Source organism: Engraulis encrasicolus, chromosome 18 (genome assembly GCF_034702125.1).
Source record: "Engraulis encrasicolus isolate BLACKSEA-1 chromosome 18, IST_EnEncr_1.0, whole genome shotgun sequence".
Lineage (NCBI taxonomy): Eukaryota > Metazoa > Chordata > Actinopteri > Clupeiformes > Engraulidae > Engraulis > Engraulis encrasicolus.
The window spans coordinates 555,001-576,603 of record NC_085874.1 but is presented as its reverse complement, the minus strand read 5'-3'; the positions used below and the strand labels follow the sequence as shown (position 1 = coordinate 576,603).

The following is a 21,603-nucleotide window of genomic DNA, read 5'->3' as shown; positions in this document are numbered from 1 at the left end:
AGTCAAACACTCTTAAAGGTATGTGTTACCTGTCTTCTGCCTACCTGCAGTCGGCATTTTGATTGAAAAATCTTTAAAATACACAATATTAAAATACACAAACCTATATTTTTTACCACTGTCTGAGGCAGGTACCTGAGTGTCACATGCCACACAGCCTATGAGTAACATGATGAAAATTAAGCTTGCACGCAATACACAGACCTACATCTTTCAGTTGCCAACATTTGTGTGAAGTGGATTAACACATTTATTTGACCCGTGAACCTTGTTTGTCACATTTTTCTTGCTTAAGAGGATTGCAGATGCAGTATGTTTAAGGTATTGTGTATAGCTATGTCTTAACCTTTTTGACCTATTTTTCTACAGTCCATGGATGTGTCCACACAGTCCACACATGTGATTGTAAACGGCACCTGACCCTTAAGTGGTTTATTAGTTTTTTTTCCAAAGGTCCCGTTTGTGATTTAGCCATTTATTTTCAAAATGTATGCTGACCACTCAAGGCATGTTTTTTCAGACAACGACGTCTATGACCGGTTAACTATTCAAAATGGTTGACATGTAAGTTAGAAGATTCATGCATGTTAAGTTTCATAGTGTCATAACGGAATACTTGGAAATTGATGATGGTGGTAACAAGTATTCTTGAAAAAAGCGCAGCAAATGTGTGGCAATCAAATAGCCCTTCTCTCATGACGTCTGACACCTTCGGTTCAATGCATTTGAGATTGGTATAAATTGTATCCGGTGGTAGCCTGATAAACCGGACTAAATTTGAGTTTGGATGTATAATTTAGTCTGGCCCCGACGATTGATGCATCCGAAGATTGTTAATGAGAACAACCCATTGTCTTTTAAACCGTATCTTTGTCTATAGGCCAATGCTCTGACCAATCAGCTCCACTTTTCTTGTTGTGCTTTCCCAGCGTTGCAGTTTTCGTCGTCACTCCCTCATAACCCGCCCGCTTTGATTCAAAACACATCTCTGCGTTGTGATTGGTTTGCCAGACTCAGGGCATATGGGGCACCCAAGTCTCCACCCCTTCTCCACCCCTTCCGGGCAGCTCATGGGGCTTTGAAAGCCAAAACTTTTGACTGGGCTGTAATGGACTGATCAAAGCTATTTCCCGATCCACCTCGCATTCCCCCATCGATCACACATATGCTGTACTTCAGAATTAATGATAACACATGGTGTGCTTGTCGACTTCACTTGGCAAGCAATTTTTGAGTTGTATGCGTGCAAAAATATGTAATTAATTGGACTACACAGCAATCGCATGTCCGACGTGCAGCCCCTTCAGCCGCGGTGCAGCAGTAGGGTTGGCTGTGTCTCGGTTCACGTCAAATATGCGAGGCGCAAGTTGTAGTCTCTAACACAGTTTTGCACAGAAGCTAAAATAACCTTTCTCGCGTGCCAAAAATGAGTGGTATTACGACGCAAATCCAAACATTTTAAATTCACTGCCATCATCCGGAGCACATGCCAAACGGGATGAGGATTTAGCTTGACTTGCTCCATTAACTCCCATTCAAAATTTTGAGGGCTATAGCCCCACGGCTCGGAAGTAGAAGGGCGTGAGTTAGGTGCCCCATTGGCAGTTCACGGCTATGGATCAAGGCTAGATCAGTCGCAGGAAGAAAAAAAAAGACAGCCAGCGGGTGGCGCTAGTTTACTAGGCTAATACCGTGGCATAAGATCTAAATTGTTGTCTGTTTTTTTGTGGTTCCGTGTCTGAAACCGGTAGTTATTTATTTACCTACTTTGCTTCAAAGTGGGACTTGATCAGAGGTGAAAGTAGATGGTCGTAGCACCAGTAATAAACAAAAACTGCTTTCATTCCTGGACTTGATTGCTGTAGCTATGGAGATGGCTATGTTCATTTGCACAAGAGTCCTTGAGAAGGTTGTTGTCCGGTAGGAGGAGTGAGTGAGCGCACGTGGCCCCTCTGTGATTTGTGTGTCAGGATGTCAATGATGAGCCTCATGGGGTACAGGCTTGGCCTTGCCTCACGTGCTCACTGCCCTTCACATGCAGTTGGAACTGGGTGAAAGCCAGGGATGGAAATAAGCACCCGTCCACCCAGGGCCGGTTTTTAGCATAGGCCGGCTAGGCGGTCGCCTAGAGCGCCATGTGAAGAAGGGGCGCCGAAATGGCGCTCTCCTATGCATAATTTTGCGATATGAAGTTTTTTTATGAAGTCGCAATCAACAGAGAGTGGCGAAAGCGCTCCTCACGGCAAAGCGCCCCTCAGCCAATAGTAATATCTCTTCCAACTGTCTCTGGGAAGTCTGTGAACCAATAAACAGACAGTTCTGAGAAAGGGGGCGGGACGAGTGACAGCGTGCGGTCTATTTTGAATTTGGAGACTCAATCGAGAGACAGAGGGGGCAAGCGCAAACAGTAGTGCTGCTCTGCTGGATGGAGATTATTATGTTCTCATTAAACCACTCATTGCATGATGCAGGAGTTTCAGAGGGTGCTTTGGAACTATGTGATTTAATCAGCAACCGTTTGTGATTATGGAAAGCCTAATAGTTATGAGGTTACTATTTGGAATTAGAGAGAAAAAGAGCTTTGTTTTTGATCAGAGAAATCGCTAGTTAGCATGCTAACATTAGCCAAGTATGCCAAGCAATGAAATCCAGTAAAGTAGCTGTTAGTAGCCTACTCACTACTCACTAACACCCACCTGATATCATAATACTTGCTTAGGTTGACAAGCAATGTAAAGTAAGACTGGTGCAATGTTTAAAACAATTTTAGCTGCCATATCTCCTTCCATCCACATGAATTGCCTGCTTGTTGTAAGCTTAAAAAAACATTAATTTCCAGACCAGAATGACATAGCCTACATTAATCATGTAACAGAACCATGCCAGAAATATTCTAGTAAGAGGAGATAGAACAGGTACATAGAAATTAACGGTGAAGATTCGTAACACAAATATGGCGTCTACCCGCACATCTCCCGCCTTTCTGGTAACAAGAGCCAATGTGCCTGCTGAGCTGCGTTGCCAGTGATCCAATCATCTGGCTGCATCGGCGCACGCGAAATTATGCACATGCTCAGTTTTGAAAAGCCGTTGCTCTCGTGCCGTTATGGAACTACTGCGCCTGCGCTCTGTCAAAAAAACCGTGAGAAAAGTGGCTCAAAAAGCTTTATTTTGACTCGTATGACACAACCAAGTAGTCTAGATTGATCAGTTTTTCACGGTCGTTTCAACCATATGGTTTTCACAACCGCTGGGTTCCCCTCCGTCCTATACTCAGTTTCCCCATTCATTTTCCCCATTGACTCTCAGATCTGGTCTACTTAATCGCGAAATAGCACCCCGGAGGCGTCACCAAGATGGCCGCCATATGTCCCCTCTCATTCTAGAATCTCTCTGACGATGCACAGCAGACAAGTGAGGCTATTTACTATATTTTGTATATTATGAAATTCAATAGCGTGACAGCTCTTCTCCCTTTCTCTCACCCTGTCCCTCCAAACACATAGATAGCCCCCTTCTCATTCTCCTACTCACAAATGCACCACTATTTCCAGTCCAGAAATGAAATTGGTTTGGAAGACAGCACAAATGTGTAGCTTATTAAAATTGTTATGCTGCCATGCTTTGTGATGCTGTAGATAGTGTAGATCAATGCAGACCTCCTTGGTAGGCTTATTGTCTACACATGCATTTTACATGCAAATGTACTGTATCACTCTCCTGGCATTTCAATTTCACGTTACAATTCAAACACATTGGGGGCCCCACCACCATCACATCCAACACACCACACAGTGAAGCTACTTTCATGCGACTCAATCTGATGTGTTGGTCGCCTGTCAAAAAGAACCACAAATCCATTTGATGAAAAACGGTTATTGTTCTTGATGCTATTTAGTTAAGCTTACTAAGGATATTAGTCTTGTGTTCTGTGAGGTATAAGAAAGATTTTTTTTTTTCTTTCAAAGGTAGGGGGGGCGCCAGAAATCAAACTCGCCTAGGGCACCAAATAAGCCAGAACCGGCCCTGCGTCCACCTGCCAATGATGACGGGTACATTTCAGTGGTGACTGGTAAATTTTCCAACCCACCAGTCACTTTTACTGGTAAAAACAGTGAGTGACTGGTAGATTTTGAAATCTACCTGCCACCGTGACTGGTGGGGAAAAAAATTAAGTTCCACCCCTGGGAAAGCAGAGCCCCAAGTTCAGCATCACCACTGCCGCACATGTGTGTGTGTGTGCGTGTACGTGTGTGTTTAAGTGATCCAGGGGTTGGGTGAAAATCAGTGTGTCTGGTAATGAAATAATGGCAGCCATTATCAGAATGTTGAATAATACTACAATAACATCTCTTGCCAATGCAATCGCTCTCTGGTGAACAACAGCACACCTAACACTCACTCATGTGTGTCTAATCTTCAAAAGCTAGATAATTACTTGTTTACTCTTTGATGGTTTAAAATCTGTAATTAAAAACATAAGTAGTGAGGGAATGGTCTCTGTGGTGTTGGATGAGCTCTGACTCTTGATTTTCTTTTCTATTGTGGGATCCAGTGGAAATTCCCGTCTGGTGCCCAGTATAATTTGTCTCCTTATTGACTTCTCTTATCAGACACTCTGCCTTGACGTGAACTGGAGTGAGATCATTGAGAGAGTTCTGCCACTGTTCTGTCGAGATGGGCTACTTTGTCATGATGAGCTATCAATTTGTTGTTAACTTTGGCCAAACCCTAATGACCCTAATTTCAGAGATGGGCATCTTGGGTTCAGGAAGTAAAAACCCTGCCACATGCTCCAGCTAATTTAAAGAACCAGTTGATTCTACCACACACCCTCTCATCCAGGTTGATGAGTTAGTTGGTGAAGTCTGTGTTAGCAACATAGGAAGAAAGGATATCTGGCAGGACTTTCACTTTTTCAATCCCGTTTGTCCACCCCAAATAACTAGGGATGCACCGGGCTCCCGATACTGCTCATTATACTCATTATACTCATTATACTCATACTTGTACTCGTACTTGTAGCACGTTATAAATGGCTTGGTAGCTCAACTCGACACGTAGAAAAGATCATACTCGACATGGGCTGGCTGCTATTTCTTTCCCCCTGCTCAGTGTTGGAGGCGACTTCTCAGTGGGCTGCTTTTGCTAGATGCATTCTTGCACTATCAGAGGCCTGAAGGCAGGGTCAGATATATTGAAAAATGTGTTTCTCTCTCTCTCTCTCTCTCTCTCTCTCTCTCTCTCTCTCTCTCTCTCTCTCTCTCTCTCTCTCTCTCTCAAAAAAAGTTGTACTCAGTACTTGCACACAACATCTGCATTTCTTTGTCATGGTGTACAAGTCAAGCTAGTTCCTCCCGTCGAGACACAACCTCATTGGTGATTTCATTTTCAAACAATTCTACGCACAATGACAATTTAAAGGTTATTATCTCATTCACAATTGGGGTGCTGAATGGGGAAAAGCCCCACAAAAGTTGTTCTGCCTAGTTTGACAGTGGGGACGCTTTATTGTTTTCTCCACCGTGGCAGGGTGACACCGGGGCAAGAGGCCACAAGCAACAGGAAAGGATAGGAGGAAGTAGATTGACATGCACCCGCGATGGCCCGTCTCAAGTGATTCATTTACTTCTCATGACTAACCACACGATGGCCCATCTCAAGTGATTCATTTACTTCTCATGACTAACCACAAGAGGGAAATGTAGAGTCAGTCTGGGCTTTTGCAACATTGCCCCATCATAAGTTTTGGATTGCAACATAGACGTGTTCCCTCTTAACCAACGTGTTTGAAGAGGATGTGAAAAAAGTCAGTATTTCCTGGACTGGAGCTGTGTTGTTATTGGGTAATTTGCATCATACTAAAACGCTTGCAGTGGAAAAGCAACTTAAGGAGTGTTTGCCAAGTTCTGAGCTCATATTTTTGGCTCTCTGCGGTCCAAAAAAAGGCACTCTAATGCAATGACCAGGGAGTCAGGAAACCAACCCTTTTGGACTCGGGAGAGGGCAAGTGTCCCGCTGCATATCCGCTGTAGGCTATAACCATCCACTGTTTCCAATCAACGCAACTCCTCTGCCAAGTAGATGAACAACGTTTTTGTGCAACCAGGTGCTTAGTAAGTGCATTAGAGAATGGATGCCAACAACACAAGGCAACTAACAAGACTCCCTGAATCATGAGTGCTCTTCAGCAAGGCCTACTCGCGCTGCTCTTAAAAAAAAAAAAAAAAAAAAACTTTTTGGGGTATTGGACAGGACAGTCAAAGACGGTGATAGGAAAGTTGTGGGAGAAATTACCTTAGGTCGGAATAGAGCCTGGGTCCCCGATTTAATGAGACGGCGCCCTAGTCCTCTGAGCCACCCCACCCCAAGCTGCTTTCTTTTGGTTAACCTGAAACTCTGGCTTCCCCCTGGGGCATGTGGGGGTAACGTTCCCCGAAGAGAGACGGCAAAAACAGATCAGTCATGATGAAAGATCTGCCAGGTCCACAATGTGCCACTTGCACATTCGGCTGCCACTCACTCACTCACTCGCACCGCTCCCAGACTCTAAACATTAACCAAATACGAGCCGGGGCCTTGCCTTACCCTGTCTGAGCTGAGACGCATAGTTGAAGTCGGCAAACACAAGGCTCCGAGACATAACATGTCAGCTCGGATTACTCACTCTCTGGTTCACCTCGACTTTTTGACCAGTCGAATGAACCGAAGCCGTATGTGCGTGTGTGTACACACAAACAGAGGCACAGTCAGATGCACTTGCTGTTTGAGTAAAAGGAAAAAAACACACATTAATAACACTGAAAGGGTTGACCTTTTTAGCAAACGTTTTCCCTGCTTGACTGAGATTTCGTTTCTCTCTTTTTTTTTGGCTTTCCATTCCCTTTAAATCAAACTCCAGCCTTGAGTCAATGTAACCTTTATCTCCCTCTTCTCTTGCTGGCTGTGTTTGGAAATAAAACACATATCCTACTGACTCTCTCAAGGCTGTATGGGACTTATCCTCTGGGGACAGCAGACCCAAATCCTACCAGCCGAAGGACCAGTGGATTTCTCTCTCTCTCTCTCTCTCTCTCTCTCTCTCTCTCTCTCTCTCTCTCTCTCTCTCTCTCTCTCTCTCTCTCTCTCTCTCTCTCTCTCTCTCTCTCTCTCTCTCTCTCTCTCTCTCTGGCTTTCTTTGTCGTTCTGTCTTTCTCTTTCTCGTTCTGTCTCCTTTTTTATGAAATGGTTGTAGATCTATTTCTGCATGCAACTGGCAACTGGGGGGAGATTTATTCTGCTGGGCGCGGATAGGAAACAAGGCCGCTCTCTCTCTATTTATGGCCTAGCATGGCTGCTTTCAGACCAGACCAGGACCTGTTATCAGTATCTCTTTCTGTGTGTGTGTGTGTGTGTGTGTGTGTGTGTGTGTGTGTGTGTGTGTGTGTGTGTGTGTGTGTGTGTGCAACCGTGTCTGTGTCTCAGTTTGTTCTCATTTAATTCTTTAATATTTCCCACAGACCAGATGCCTGTTAACAAGAGCAATATTGTGGTCGTGGGGTTCAAGGCCCTTAGACCTGAAATTATAGCACTTTGTTGTGTAACCATCCCACCATCTCTCCTATCCCCCTTTGTTTTGGCAAGAGGAAGAGGGGTACTCATCTTTTATTTATTCTGTACACAAAGCACATTGAATCAAGATCACTCGATTAAGAAGTGGAACTTTTGCGAATGCTTCTTCATGCAGAGGATGGGGAGAGAGGGAGGACACAAAGGCCGTGTTTGTGAGGCCACAAGCATGCTTGTAAGTGACTCGACATTCCTCCTTCTCGCAGGCAAGTGTCGTGCCAGATTTCAGTGCAGGAACACAGAGGGGGCTGTTTCCCTCCGCTTGGCAGACCGCTGCCTGCCCCCTGACAGTGTTGAGCCGGTGGGTGGAGAGGACTATAGCAGGAGCGTTGCAGACGTTTTTTCTGCCCTCCTCTGCAAATCCGGGCCTTCCATCCTTCTCATCACTCTTCCATCCAACCATCCATCCAACCATCCATCCATCCTTGCCCGACTGGACTCGGGACAACTGGGCCCGACAGCTGGGGGTGGGGGGGGTGGAGCACACTGCTCATGGGCTGACAGAGCTCTGTAGGAGCCCCCTGCGATGCTCCAGACGCCACCAAGGATATCTATATGGCTATATGGTCTTATCATACCAGGAGCATCTGTTTAAAGCTCCTCAGCTCTGGGTAGCTCCTCTCTGGGTGAATCGTTTAAACCTATCCATTTGTAGCCAGGCTTCTTTGACAGAAAATATGGTTTGTCTCAGTGAGACCTTTCCTTCTCCTTGTTCGTTAGTTTCCTGCTCTCTGTAGATAGTTTAGACTTAACAAGAATCAAACTTTTTTGATGCATGTGAACTTGGCTGTTTTTTTTCCTTCTTCATCTTCTTTGTCTTCTTCTTCTTCTTCTTCTTGATGTAGCATACTATGTTTCACACGGAGACAGAAAATGTGACTATCCATCAAGTTGCAGACAGCCAACCCCAGCAAGGGGCTTCGATCGGACCCGTCCCACACCCCAGATTTATCACCCCCTGACCCAGAGGTTCTGCCACTGAGTTCAGGACCCCGGGAGAGGTTGTTGCGATGATCTCCGTGGAAACGGAGCCAGATTCTCTGATAAACTGACCTCCTCCGAGTTCTGACGGCATGACTAAAAAAAAAATCATCATAATTTACGTCGGGCCTTGAGTTCCAGAAAAAGAAGAGGACGAGGAGGGAGGGAGAAAAAAAGTTTATAGGTCAATTTCTCGTTTGAAGCCCCTGCCTTTCTCTTTTAACCACTAAGCCGGGTGGATATCAAGACATAAAAGAATTCAAAAGCCTGCCAGTTCTCTTTTGTTTTCCTAGCGTCTTCTGGAACTTTACTCCAAGACCGTCCGCAATTTCATCCGCCACGGATTGGCACGGCCAATCAAAAGGCTTTCGCTCGTAACTCATGATTGTCTGCACGGAACGAGGCTGTGGGATTGTCAGCCTATCACGTGGAGTCATACCATCCCATTCAGGCAGTAGATCATGTCATCTCTATTATGTGGGCCTTCATGGAGCTGATAATTGAAACCAGGCTCGCGATAGGGCCTGGCCCGGAGTGGCGGACCCAAACCAGGGGGTGGTGGTGAAGGTTATTGAAAGAAGGGCCAGGAGGGGTAAGCTTAATGAATGGGTGAATCAATGGTGTGTGGTGCTCCATCTTAAATGCTGGATGTGAACATTTTTCCTGTACACAGGGCCGCAGAATTCTCCTCCTCCCCATGGTTGGGGATGTTGATTGGATCACAGAGGAACAACGCGTGGCTCTGTCTCTTGCATTTGCTGTCTGCCATACCCCTCCACCCCAACAGCGCTATCTCATTCCGGGGGCTGCAGCAGCTGTCACTGTTTGTATATTTGATATACTGTGGGGATGCTGAAAAGCAACAGGTGTAGTGTGTTAGTTCCACCAGTTTTTCTCTCTTACGCCCGACCACCCCCTCCTCACTCCCCCCAGCATAGCAGGGCTGGACTCAATAGAGTTGTCAGAGCGTATTACAGTAATATATGGCAATCTGACTTTTAAATTGACCATTGCTACAAACCAGTCGTCCCCCTGTCCCGCACCCCTTCTCTTCCTCTTGCCCCCACCCCATTCCCAGAGAATGCCTGCCAGGGGGGGAAAGTACCGTAATGGACTTCAGGTGTAGTGACCTGAATGCCCAATCAGTGGGTTGAGATCTCTTTGAACCTTTTTTCGTCTTTCTTCTCATAACCGGTCTTGTCAACAGGACCTGACAACATGGCCTGTGTATGTTCTGTGTAATGTCTGTCCTTAAAGTATGGTAGCAGACATGCAGTGGAACAGGCTTGTGTCCACAATCCATGTGTGCAGTTAATAATGTTGTCTTGACAACCTTCTATTACACTATGTATGTTCATTAAGTAATGCACGTTCATAAGATTTAGATGTGCTTCAACAGTTTTTGCATAAACACATAAGAAGGCAATTTTTGCCTCGCCATGTTTGCAGAATGGCATTTGAGCAGTACAACGTCATTAGAATGTGCAGTGCTCCTCCCTTGTTGATGGACAGAGAGTGTAGAGTTGACAAGGAGACATGCAACTGGGCAGGCTTTTTGTCTTTGTAAGTTAATAATGTTTTGTTGGCAGTCTTCTCTTGTTATTTATTATCTCAGGCTATGTTGTTGGTCTCTGAATAGGTTTTTAACTTTCATCAGACATTTGAAAAATAACAATGTGGTTGTGGTTTAAATCTTTGGCGAGGGCTCACTTGCACTTGTGCAATCCTCCCATCAACCGGTGCGGCTGCGGTGGACGTGGGAGACACATGAAAGCGGGAGTGAAGTGCGGTCAGTGGTACGCAGTAATGGGCAAATGTGGATCATGTGTGAAGGAAGGCAGGTTCCTGTCTAATCGGAATGCCTTTTGGTGGCCTTTGGGGGAGTTCCGGGTGACTGAGTCAGCCACTTTGCTCTCTGTCTGTTTCTGTCTCTGTGTGTCTATGTGTCTATGTCTATGTCTATGTCTGTCTGTCTTGTCTGTGTCTTTCTTTCTTTCTTTCTTTCTTTCTTTCTTTCTTTCTTTCTTTCTTTCTTTCTTTCTTTCTTGCACTTGCTCACTTGCTTTCTCACTCCCCTAGTGACCCTAGCTTTACTCAAACAAACTCTCCCTCTCATACACCCACACACCTCTACTTTTCAACCTCTACACACAAACATGTATGCCGTAGGTACACACACACACACACACACACACACACACACACACACACACACACACACACACACACACACACACACACACACACACACACACACACACACACACACACACACACACACACACACACTCGTCCTTCCCCAACCTCCAGGAAATTTTTCAATCATCCCGCAGAGAAAAATCTCATTGGGATTTGTTGCCCACTACACACTGAGCTGACTTCCAGTCCCACTCACCCCACTCCACTCCCCATCCCCTCGTACCCCAAACCCAGACGTAGAGATGCTCTCCAGCCTGTCCAATCGCATTTGGCTCCAACTCTCCAGGTCCTGACCTCAGGGTTTCGACCATTCCTTAAGATAGTGTCTCCCTTCCACCCCCAAACCTTACATTTTTTTGGGATGAAACTGTGCATGGTTATACGCACACGCACACGCACACACAGATGCATGCACACACACACCTCTGAATGCACAGTCTATTCTGTTTCATTTTACATAGTAGGCACTGTTATCCAAAGCAACCTACAAAAGGCATAGAAAGACAGATCAGCAAAATTGGAGTAGGTTTGAGGCAACGCATATCATCAGTGTTCTGTTTTGCGTGTTAGCTATATAGTCCACCCGTTGTCCTCAAACAGGGAGCTGGTACTCTCTCATTCTGTCTCTCTCTCTCTCTCTCTCTCTCTCTCTCTCTCTCTCTCTCTCTCTCTCTCTCTCTCTCTCGCTCGCTGTCGCAGGCAGACAGGAAGAGCTTGAGTTGGCCTCTAGAGCGGGAGGAATTCAGGGGCTCCCCTGCCGTGATTTAGATGCTTGCCGCTGTCCCGACCGGAGACAACTTGGATTGGGCCAATAATTCCGGGTCTCCTTGCTTTTCTCCTCTTCTCTCCTCTCTCTCCTTCTCCTTCTTCTCTCCCTCATCCCTTCTTCCTCCTTCTCCTCTTTTCTTTTCCACTCATCTTCCTCCCTCTCTTCCACCTCAATTTATGCGGCATGCCCCTATCTCTATGAGGATAAACCTGCTTGTTCATCTCCTCTTTCAACTCCTCTTCCTCGTCTTTTTCTGCTCTCTCTTGGTCAGGCCGTTAATGATGTGGTGCAGGACTGAACTAGACCAGTGCAAATGCTGGGCGCAGTCACTAGGGGGAACTGTTTTGAATGCCTTGTTGAAGGACTTTTTCTTTCCAACATCACAACAAATTGGCATTTCTGTCTTCAAGTGTTTTTCAAGACCTTGAGAGCACTCACACATTCCACCTCTGTATGTTCAGACTGACTACGATTCATATTCACCCCACAGAACTGTCTGATTAAAACACACACACACACACACACACACACACACACACACACACATACACACACACAGACACACCACTGAAACGTGACATACATACACACACACACACACACCACTGAAATGTCAAACACATGCACACACACACACACACACACACACACACACACACACACACACACACACACACACACACACACACACACACACACACACACACACACACACACACACACACACACACACACACACAGCAGCCCAAACAACACATACATTCTGTGTTGTAGCCATTAGTGCGGTGCTCATTAGCGTTGACCGGTGAGAGGCCTGGACTCCTGTGGAAGCTTCATCGGGTCCTGTCGCCAGTGACCAGTGAGTGATCCTGACTAATGGCACACATATGGACTCTGGAACGCTACACCACTGGCCCCAAAACTAGGCTACTCTACTACACCAACGCAGGCCCTCGCATTTCTCTCTTGTGTGCGTGCGCGCTACTGCAATTGTATTTGCTGTAGTTGAAAATATACACAAGGTCTATACACACACACACACACACACACACACACACACACACACACACACACCCATCACCACAACCACCATCATCCTCCTCCAACCCCACAACCCTAGATCTACACACACACACACACACACACACACACACACACACACACACACACACACACACACACACACACACACACACACACACACACACACACACATCCCTTCACTGCAGGCTGCTTTATGACCACTCTACAAGAGTCATTCACAGGGTCAGCCATGTTGGCTTCAATATGTCAAGGTGAAGATCATTCATCACCGACAGGGGCCCTTCACCCACAAGTTTTCAACCGCAAGCAGCGGGGGGAAAAACAAATGTCTCAGCCCTGGGCTATTCATGTAGTTCTTGTTCTTCTTTCCTCTCCTTCTTTTCTCTTTTCTTTGGATTATCTCCTCTTACATCCATCCCTCTATATTTCTCTGCTATTCCTCCATTCCTTTGATCCTTCTCTTTCTCCTCTTTTCCATTTTCTTCATCTTCACTTCTTCTCTGCAAACGTTTTGATCGGTCAAGCAAAGTTGTCCATCTGGAAATGCAACAAGCTGGAAGAGGAGGAGAATGTGGTAGCCTGGTCCTGACCATCCCATAATTGTACCATTTCATTTCATATTCATGGTCTGGAGGTTGCTTGATCTGACGCGATTGCAGGAAAAGAGAAGGACATTTTCAGAACAATTAGGATAAGTTGTTGAACTGATGTCTGACGTCTGTCTGGCATTGTAGGACCGTTTAACAGACATGTCTGACAGAACATCCTACCGTAGCATAAAATTAAAATGTAGGACCGTTTGTCAGAACACTGGCAACATCAATCCACAGAAAACAGGTGCCAGACGTAGTGCGGAGCCAAGTCTCTTGGCGGAAGTACGTAGGATGGTGCGCGATGCTAGGAATGTGGGGGATCAGGTAAAAATGTTTAAAGCACTAGTTTAGTCTAGAATTATGGTTGAGTACGCTTACTATCAGGTCACAGGGAATACTGATACGTTTGCAAAGAAGTGGTGCGTGGACAAGGGGGTATGGTCAGTCAGTACTGGTGGCGGGCTGGTTTTCCATTGGTTATGGGTTGATTTTAATCGGGTAGGGTGGGTGGCCGGGGGTTTACTTTGGTGGATGTGTGGACCATTTTTGTGGACGTATAGACCATGCAATGGTTCAATAAAGGGATTTTAAATGTCAAGTCAGTTTTTCTCTGTCCTTTCCTCCACACCTCAATCTTTTGCTTTTTGCCTCCTGTCTCTCTCAGATGTTAAATTAGAGGAGGGTGACCCTGAGGAGGGCAAGTCTAGTTCAAAAAGCAGCAAAGGAGGAAGGCAGCAGAGAGACGCTATCCATTCATCCTGTCAATGTGCCCCTCCGTCTTCAAGCATGTTTCAGCATGTGTAGTAGGGTGACATTGAGTGTGTGTGTGTGTGTGTGTGTGTGTGTGTGTGTGTGTGTGTGTGTGTGTGTGTGTGTGTGTGTGTTTGCATAGTCTGTATTGTAGGCTTTTCAGCTCTAGATCTAAGTCTGGGAACTGATTTTTTATGTGGTTTATGTATACAGGGACATTGTATGTATTAGTGCTAATAGATGTATCCCTAAAATAAAGTGTTACCGGAATATCTTGGTGTAGATAAGGTGGCGATTCTTTTTCAGACCTGTAAGGTGAGAAGAAGACAGTTATTTCATGAATTCTGTAATAAGACTTAACTAATTTGAGGGACTTTTAAAGTTAAACGTGCTATCAGGAAACGTGTTTTTGGACACTTTTGGACACATTTATGTCACAATACAGCAGCATTTCGGCCTCTCTACAGGGTTCCTAAAGTCATGAAAAGCCTGGAAAAGTTTCCAGGCCCTTGGAAAGTTATGGGAAATGATCATTTCTCCAGAGGTTTTGGAAAAGTTATGGACATTTTATCTAATGTTTATCAATTGTCTACACAATATTGCCACGGACCATCTTATTTGGTTTCTTCAGTCAGTCAGCACCAAAATGTTCAATGTTTCAATGCTGACATCAGCTTTTGTCGGTCACATTGAGAGTAAATAATTTATCTTCATCATGGAAATTTGATAAAAGGTTTTGGAAAAGTCATGGAAAATGATGGATGTCTCTAATGAATTGGACTTTTTGTTTTACTATAGACACACACCCAAACACAAACTTGCAGGCTTGGTCATTAGTATCAGTATCAATAACCACTGTATCATATTCCTCGACTTCTGGTGTCCATTTGGAGTAGGTGAGCTTGAACTCTTTGTTGCTGATGTGTTGTCATATGAAACGTCTGGACCCCGCAACCCCCTCATCCCCCACCCTCACTCTCCACCCTCACCAAGCCAGATGCTGTCAGGACAGGAGTTCACCTGATGGCTTCATCCAGAGTAGTGTTTCTCAACGGGGGCACTACAGCCCCGTTTTGTTCTTTTTTTGGGGGGGGGGGGGGTTAAGCCATTGAAGGGGGGCATTAGTCTATTTTATCTTTTAAAACTAAGGAGGTGTTGGCATGCTTATGATGAGGTCAAGGGGCCGTTGTGAGGCTTATGATGAGGTCCAGGGGGTGTTTATTCAAAATAGGTTGAGAACCACTGATATAGAGCAGGGCTTCACAACCTATTCCGGCTTGGGGCTCCACTTGAAATGTTCACAAATGATCGGGGCCCAGCTCTGACCCAACAATAAACAATACAACTCAACTAAAAAGTCAACCGTAACACGCACACAAATTTTATTTAGATTTTTAGAAGATGATTTCAAGGCACACGTGGAACAATTTCAAACCCCGGTCCACAGTTTCAGAATCACTAGGCATGCACCGATACCACTTTTTTGAAAACCGATACAAGTAACTTACGAGTACATTAATGTGTGTACTTGCCGATACTGAGTACCGATACCGATACCTTTTACCACCAACATACAATGAAAATAAATGCATGGCCTTGTTTTTTTCCACCTGTGATATTTTTATTGTCCATTTCCATGTAGATTTAAACGTTTGTAAATGTATGAGGCAGCACTTTTTTCCATGCTGCTTTCAAGTCCACAGAACGTGACAAGATTTTGCATTGTTTTGTGTAATAGCAGTATCGCTCCTGGTATCGGCAAGTGCTTGACGAGTACGAGTATAATGAGCAGTATCGGTTGCCGATACCGATACCAATATCGGTAGCGGTGCATCCCTAAGAATCACTTATCTAGAGCAAGGTGGATGAATGGCCCAGCCTGCCTTCCTGTCTGCTTGCCTGTCCTCCAGGATCCGCCCGGCTCTTTCTCTGCATCTCTACTCTAAATGACTTCCAGGGACTTGACCGCTCCCCCTACCACCATCACCACTGCAGCTACCGCCAGTGTACCCCAATTCAATAAGGGACAAAATTGAAAAAATATGCAAACACAAGCTGTATTCGTTCCAGTACAGAGACTGGGGGAGGGAGAGAATACCAGGACGAGGGAGAACGAGAGATCGAGTGAAGGGGAGGGAAAGAAAGGAAAAGTGAACGAGTGGGTTAGAGGAGACGTAGGACATGTACTCCTTTTGCTCTCTTTGCTGTGTATCTCCCCAGAGCTACATCTGTGTGTCTCCGAGAAGGCCTTTTTTGTGAAGCGACCATTACGCAGACGAAAACCAGAGAACAGACAGGAGAAAGAGAGAGAGAGAGAGAGACAGGAAAGGAGGAAGAAAGTGGAGGAGGAGGGAGAGATAGAAATCCAGAGAGAGACAGATAGAGAGAGCCAGAGAGAGGAGTGGGAGAGAGCCAGCAAAAGGGAGAGGGAGAGGGAGGGGGATTGAAAGGAGGACAGAGAGATGGGGAGAGAAAGTGAGGGCGGAAAAGGAGCACCAGTATAATACTAAGCTTGGAGGCCACCCAAAACTCAGACGCACACGTACATGCACACGCACAGCCCCATCTCTCAAGGCCACTGATTGGGTTGCCAGGCAGCGGTAGCAACAACAGCAAAGTTACGTTTTGATGCCCTCAAAAGTTTCATCAGCCCAATAACTCCCTCTCCGCTCCTCTCCTTTCTCTATACCCTCTTAGTATTTCCTTTCCACATATCATTTTCCTTTCGCTCTCTCTCCCATTTCCCCCTTCTTCTCTTTTCTCTTTCTCCTTCATTTCCTGTCCTTTCCTTTCATTTCCCTTTTGCTCTCCTCTCCTCCTCAACTCTCTTTTGCTATCCTTTTCTCAGCATCTCCACGATCCATTTTGTGAGTCAAGTTGTCTTCTTCCCTGTTCTCTATTTCCTTCCTTTTCTTCCCCTTTCTCTGTCCCTCTCCTCTCCTCTCCTCTCCTCTCCTCTCTCTTAACTTCTCCTCTTCTCTCCTCTCCTCTCCCTCTCTCAGCTTTCCAGACCTTTCTCACCTTCCATTGTGTGGGTCAAGTCTTGTGAAGTGGCTTGCAAAGGAACACTCGATGTCAGAAAGCACTGCAATGGTAGAAGGGTGATGAGGAAGGGGTAGAAGAAGAAAAATACATGTCCGCCAAGCAAATGCATTCAGCATGCCCCCCCACCTTCACCTCTTTCCAGGGATGTCGGTTTGATGATGGCGGCCAATGTTTTTGCATAAGTGGAAAGTTTACAATTAAGCTGCGGTCTGCAGATCAAGTAGAATACGTCTGCCCCTGCCGTGGGAAGCATGGTGGTGATAGTGTGCTGTACTGCAGTTTTTTACAAATGGCCGTTATCGGCCGGGGGAAGCAAATACATTTAGGGCAATTTAAAGTCAATTGATGCATTAAGTGCTCTCGGTTAAGTATTACTTAGCCTGGCTGTCTGAGTATGTGCTGTAGGGAGCAAGAATGAGGTAGAGGAATGATGAGGGAAATCCATTTCTTTGAGTGTTTTCTTTTTTTGTTCTTTTTTATAACAGTCTGAAAAAGACGTTAGGAAAACCCGGGAAAGGGTTCCAGTCGGTTTAGTTAAATGGATTCTCATTCTTCTCATGGCACAGTACATTATATTCTCTCTCTCTCTCTCTCTCTCTCTCTCTCTCTCTCTCTCTCTCTCTCTCTCTCTCTCTCTACGAATCTCCCAGTGTTGGCCAGTATTGTACACCAGTCTCCTTATAGAAGTGTTTCTGATTTCGAGTGTGGTGAAACCTATCCAATCAACTTATCAATGTTTAGTTTTAGCAAATTTGCACAAACATGTTTTTTTAGATGATAAATGTCCATTTCCTGTCTAAATTTAGTATTGGATTTTCTTCCCTCTGGCTGGGTAGGTGACAGTGACGGTGTACTGGGCGGCTAAACCGGCTCGCTAACACGTCTGGCTCATGAGGTTGAAGAGGATGGACACTGCAGACTCGGTCTCAGGATTTTGACCACTTCAATAGTACGTGGCTGGAGTTTGTTAAAAGGTAAACAGCTTTTTACAACAGTGTTCAACATGAAATCGCTATAATCCCCAATATTTTGGTTGCATTTGGTGCCAACAATATGACAAACAAACACCTATCCCAGAATACCATGCAAAAGCTAGTTGCTTTCACATGCATCAAATGCCAAATGTATTTACCAAAATGTATGTACATGGATTTAGATATACAAGGGTTGTGTGTGTGCGCGTGCGCTTGCTCGTGTGTGTGCACGATTTTTTGTGTTTGTGGGTGTTTGTGTAAGTGGGTGATTGCCTGCTACTCACAGTTGTTTGCAAATACAGAGCTCTATTGGTGCACGCAAACACCCTTTACACAGACATCAGTTGCGCTCTCTCTCCATCTCTCCCTCTCTCCATCTCTCTCTCCCTTTCTCTCTCTTTGTTTGTTTGCGAACCCTGCTCACTGATTCAAGTCCGTGTGGGCCCAGTCCATCTCTTGTGTGTGTGTGTGGTGATCATTGCACAGCATTGGTTAACGAGGCCTTTCTCTAGAGCTGGCAGGCCCTCCGCTCCCCCTTTATCCCCTGGTCTTTGTGTTGCTGAGGGGAGCCCTGATTGGGTCGACCCGAGTAGAGAGCCCTGCCTGCCAATGTGTCTCTCCCCTTCCCTCGTCTCCGCTAAACCCCAGCTGCCCTGCCTCAGGACATGCACACACGCATGCATGCACACGCATACACACACGCATGCATGCACACGCATACACACACATACACAGACACAGACACAGACACAGACACAGACACAGACACATACACACACACACACACATACACACACACACACACACATCATGCATACACGCATGCAATTATACACTACACTACACACACACACTCACGCGTGCACTTGTACGTAAAGACACACACACACACACACACACACACACACAAACTAATGAAAGTAACTTTGCATTAAATGAGGCCAGGAGGTTAGTCATGTAGTCTCATAATCAGACTGTCTCTGTATACATGTGTCTGTGTCTCTCTCTGCCCCAACCCTCCGCCCCATTTATTTCTCACTCTCTTTCTCTCTCTCTCTCTCTCTGCCTTTCTTTTCACTGGAGAGTGAGTGATGGCAAGAAAGTGAAGGACAGAGCAAAACAAAGCAATCAAGACTGTGAGTGTGTGTGCGTGTGTGTGTGTGTGTGTGTGTGTGTGTGTGTGTGTGTGTGTGTGTGTGTTTTTCTTGATGTGCATTCCTTTACTATGAGCCATGATGGGGTGAGTAGTGTGACTGTCACCTGCAAGTCATTAATATCTGACCCATTAATGGAATGATTTGTTGGAGACGTGCCACACACACACACACACACACACACACACACACACACACACACACACACACACACACACACACACACACACACACACACACACACACACACACACACACACACACACACACACACACACACACACAGATCATCAGCCCAGCGTCTGGCTTTCGAGAACAAAGACCCTTTTACAATAGGGTACTTAAATCCAAGTCCCTCTCTTTTTTGTTTCTCTTCTCTGACTCTTTCTCTCTCTCTCTCTCTCCCCTCTCTCTCTCTCTCTGGTTCTTGCTGATTCTCTGTCCCCTAATATGCACTCACTGAACCACATATACACACAGACACAGACTTGGAGACACAAACCCATTGACACAGGCAAACACTCCATGGCACACTTTACACGGCCACGTTTTACACACACACACACACACACACACACACACACACACACACACACACACACACACACACACACACACACACACACACACACACACACACACACACACACACACATTTACCGGCACACTCCTCCTCACCTTGGCAGATAGACAAGGAGCCTTACGTCACACACTCACTCTCTCTCTCTCTCTCTCTCTCTCTCTCTCTCTCTCTCTCTCTCTCTCTCTCTCTCTCTCTCTCTCTCTCTCTCTCTCTCTCTCTCTCCCCCTCCCTCCCCACCTCTTCGTCGCTTCCTTCTCCATGCACTTGGCTTAGTAAGAGCCAAACTGGACGGCGCCCTTACCACACACCTTCTATCCACCACCCCCTCATGCACCCTGTGGCCTTCCTCCTCCCCCTCCCCAGGGCCTGACAAACACCAGCTAAGACAAACAGCCCCAAATAATGCACGGAAGTGAGTCAGCTGGCTCAGCCTCTGCCGTGCCCTTCCCTTCTTGCCCCATGCCCTTGATATCAGCCAGGCCTCCTCCCCCCTTATTCCTCTGCACTCTTAATATCTGCACCCCTCCCCCTCACTTCCGCTCCGCTCTTCTTCAGATTACAGGCCTCATATAACCTACCCTTCATCCTGTTCCTGTAACAATACTTTGTCTTTTGTGTCACTTTCCAGAACCTACAGCAGTGTGTCTGATAGAAAAATGATTAGTCGAGATGTGTTGGGGGTTAAGCTGGTATGGAATATGACCATCATGATTGGAAAGCGCATATTGTGCAACTTCACTTGACATAAGATCTCTCAAAATATATATTATAAATATATATACAAAAATACAATATATGAAATATAATGGCTTCTACAATGTTTTGTAAAAGACCTTTAGAAATTACATAGAAAACACGTCATTTCCGTGGACCTATACAAGGTGGGACCTGTTTGCTGTCCAAGTTGCGGCCTTAACTATAAAATGCTCGGTTAAACCCTGTACAGGGATGCTTAACACAAAGTAGCTCTGCTGTCAACCTGAAAATAATGTGTCAGTGGTTCGTCAACTTGTAACACGGTGAAAGGCTCTTCTGTAATTCGCGTTACTCTAGTTGGCCTTCATGGGTGGTACCCTGCACTGAGTAATCCTGATCTGAGCGGGCCATTGCTATCCATTTCGAATGAAGGACAGTTCTGCTTCTTGCGGTCGTTTGACAGCAGAGAGGGGCATTTTGCCACAGGGGTATCCAGGGGAGTCCACCCTGTGCTACCAGCATAGAGTCCCGAAGTCACGTCACAGCTCCCCCATCGTAAACACAGTGCGTTTTTATGGGCCCATTAAGACCAGCAGGCGACTACTGATGAGGTTTAAGACCATTGGACCAACTACTTGGTACCATTGATGAGGTTTAAGACCAGTGGGCCCCATGCATGTTTTTTAAGACCAGTTTACCAACCATATAGAGTAGGTTTAAGACCAGTGGACAAACTACTGACCCCATAGATGATATTTTAGACACATCGATGAGGCTTAAGCTTAGCGCCATTAGGCCCCATAAACAAGTTTTAAGACAAGTGGGTTTAAGATCAGTGGGGCAGATGCTTGTGATGTTTATCTGGGCAACTGCAAAAGAGTTTAGAGACCAGTTTGAGTAGCTGGCTGCTAAGCCACGTTGCGTAGGTGGGCTTTAGGACCAGTCTCATTTTAAGACTAGTTGGAGATCCACTCTGCACTACAAAGTGCAGTAACTATGCCAACACTGAAACTGAGAAATGCCCTGAAAAACCTTGGAATTAGGTTGGATATTGTAGTTACTGTGGATTTGGCATGTCAATATCTCTAAAACTGGACACATTTGGACCATAAGGATGTGTTACAAGATAAAGGAGGCATAATGAAGACCGTTTTCAGTCTTAAGTCAATTTTGACCAAATATGTAGCTACTGCACATTGCCTTTGTA

General features: G+C 45.7%; 1 protein-coding gene across 3 annotated transcripts in view; it reads left to right on the top strand.

Moving 5' to 3' along the window:
• disp1 (dispatched homolog 1 (Drosophila)) overlaps nt 1-21,603 on the top strand; it is a 132,105-nt gene that overhangs the window by 2,855 nt on the left and 107,647 nt on the right. For all 3 annotated transcript variants that reach the window (XM_063222697.1, XM_063222698.1, XM_063222695.1), the window contains exon 2: nt 17,826-17,963. The gene's annotated coding sequence lies outside the window, so the exon portion shown is untranslated. The remainder of the gene's footprint in view (nt 1-17,825; nt 17,964-21,603) is intronic.